Source organism: Apium graveolens, chromosome 3 (genome assembly GCF_009905375.1).
Source record: "Apium graveolens cultivar Ventura chromosome 3, ASM990537v1, whole genome shotgun sequence".
Classification (NCBI taxonomy): Eukaryota; Viridiplantae; Streptophyta; class Magnoliopsida; order Apiales; family Apiaceae; genus Apium; species Apium graveolens.
Window position 1 is genome coordinate 107,334,972 of NC_133649.1, and position 2,755 is coordinate 107,337,726.

At 39.9% G+C, this 2,755-nt stretch overlaps 1 non-coding gene across 1 annotated transcript; it reads right to left on the minus strand.

Annotated features, from left to right (window-relative positions):
• Positions 1-311: 311 nt before the first annotated feature.
• On the minus strand, positions 312-418 carry LOC141716036 (small nucleolar RNA R71). The gene has a single exon (XR_012572770.1). It is a non-coding gene; the product is annotated as a small nucleolar RNA R71 (small nucleolar RNA).
• Positions 419-2,755: the final 2,337 nt, after the last annotated feature.

Here is a 2,755-nt window from a genome sequence, read left to right on the forward strand (position 1 = left end):
GTCCGGCCAGCTATCACAGCTAGTACCTTTGAGATCAAGCCTGGCATAATTCAATGGGTGCAGAATTCAATCCAGTTTGGGGATTCTCCAACTGAAGATCCCAATATGCACATTAGGGATTTCATTGAGATATGTGTCACCTTCAAGTTCAACGGTGTTTCTGAAGATGCTGTGAAGCTGAGACTTTTCCATTCTCTCTGAGGGACAAGGCTAAGAGCTGGTTACACTCTCTACCAGCTAGTTCGATTACTACTTGGGAAGATCTTGCTCAGAAGTTTCTTACTAAATTCTTCCCTATGGTGAAGACAACTGCACTCAGGAATGCTATTACTCAATCTGCGCAGCAATCGGAAGAATCTCTATGTGAAGCTTGGGAGCGCTACAAGGAGATGCTTATGAAGTGTCCTCATCATGGAATGCCTGATTGGATGATCATTAACTATTTTTATAATGGTTTGTGAGCACAGTCCAGACCCATGCTCGATGCTGCATCAGGTGGAGCCTTATGGACGAAGAGCTATGAGGAAGCTTATGATCTAATTGAACTGATGGCTGCTAATGAATATCAGTATCCAACCCAGAGATGTCCACAGGGCAAGGTAGCAGGAGTTCTTGAGGTGGATACAGCTATGGTTATCACTGCTCAACTAAAGGAGTTGTCTATGAAGATCGATTCTTTGGCTAACTTAGGTGTTAATCAGATAACCAGTATTTGTGATCTATGTGCAGGTTCGCATGCGACGGAGCAATGCGCTATATTTAGTGAATCAGCTCAGTTTGTGAACAACTTTCAGAGATCGCAGCAACCAGTTCCAGACACTTATCATCCTGACAACTGGAGTCATCCTAACTTCAGATGGAGCAACAATCAGAATGCGATGCAACAGCCGTTCCAGCAGTTTGGAGCAAAATAATTCAATCCTCTCTTAGTTTAATCAAAACCCAATTTGTTATTTGTCTTAGCATTGAGCGATAATCGTACATTGTTGCATAGGTGCATTAATTGAACTTGACCTAAACCAGTCTCTGTGGGAACAGATCTGATTTATATCTTATACTACTTGTGAACGCGTATACTTGCGTGAATATTAGCGCGTGTTTTCGCCCTAACACCAGAGCAGATCCCTGATCCGGTGGAGATGTTTGATCTACTAGAGTTCTTTGAGCCGATGTTTCCACCTTTACTTCCGGTAGAGTATCAGTTTATTCTAGAGGTTGAGCCAGAGTTTTCACCACCAGCGATGTTACCTCCTATACAGGTGCATGCCCCAGGGCTAGAGGTGTTTCAGATGGCCCCGGTTGAGGGTATAGGTGAGCATGATGGGGGTTTACAGTTAGGATTACCACAACAGGGTGTTGTAGGGATACCGAGAGTTCCATCACAGGAGTCTGTAGGACATGTTGCCGAGCCACATATGGTTCCATATCATGAGTATAGTATTGTAAGAGAGGATGTTGAGTATTGGAGATCTCAGTGTAGGGAGATCATGGGTTTGTTTGATCAGAGAGACCGAGGACCGTTAGCTGCACTTCAGCCAGATTACATGATGAGGCAGAGACTTCAGTCCACAGTGATGAGTGCTACTTTTGAGTTTGATGCTTTGATGCATTATGGGCCACATTCCTATGTGGAGTTTCATAGAGCTACCCCTTTGGCACATTCAGTTATCCAGATATTCCAGGATGAGTTGAGGCGCATTCCGCCAGGGTTCAGAGATTTGATAGCAGGAGACTAGTTGTGTATTATATGTGACATATGTAGATTGATGCAGCTTAGTATAGTGTGGTTCGCTATGTATGTGTGTAGTGCCTAGTTTGACTTGTAGCAGTAGTAGTCATGACAGATCTGACCGAGACTTTTTGTATAAAGCACTTACACTTGAGGCTGGTGTCATATATATATAATGAACTTTTTCAACTTTACTTTTATTTAAATTTCATTCTTTACAACATTTACATTTACTTTATTGTTTTATAGTTTTCCATTTTTTAAACTCTGTTTAAATTCGAAAATAGTGTACCATCCTTTTTATTACAAGTTACGAAATCATTTCAACTGATTGTTTAAATTTTTTGTTTTAATATTAAGCAAATTGTTTTCCTTCTATAACTCATTGTTTAAATTTTGTTTAATACCAGATAACTTGTTTCTTTATCTACTGTCAACTGTTTAATAAATCGTTAAAAATAATCACTTGTTTTATTATCAGAAAATGGCACAAAAAAGAAAGGCTAGACCTGAAACCTCCAACAGCAACTCTGAGGGACATACTAATGACACCATGAACCAAATGTTCCATCTGATGCAACAACATATGGTAATGATGCAGCAGCAGAAACAGCAACATCAACAACAAATTCAGCAATAGATGTTACAATAGCCACCCTGTCATGAATCTCAGTTACCACCAGTTATACCTGTTGTTACTTTCAAGCAGTTTCAGTCAGTTAAACCTCCAGACTTTGAGAAAACAACAGATCCTATTAAGGCTAAGACTTGGTTGAAGGATGAAATAAAATCAGAAATGAATTTTTGTTCGGAAATGAAAAAACATTTGCACTTCTGAAAGTACGTGAGGACCAAAAGACTGATTTTGCTAGTTACTTCTTGAAAGAGGAAGCAAATTATTGGTGGGAATCTAGAAAAGCTTTATAGGGTGAAGACATTGTGACCTGGGATAGGTTTAAAGAGCTATTTCTAGAGAAAATATTTCCTCGCTATGTGAAGAACCAGATGCAGATTAAGTTCTTAGAG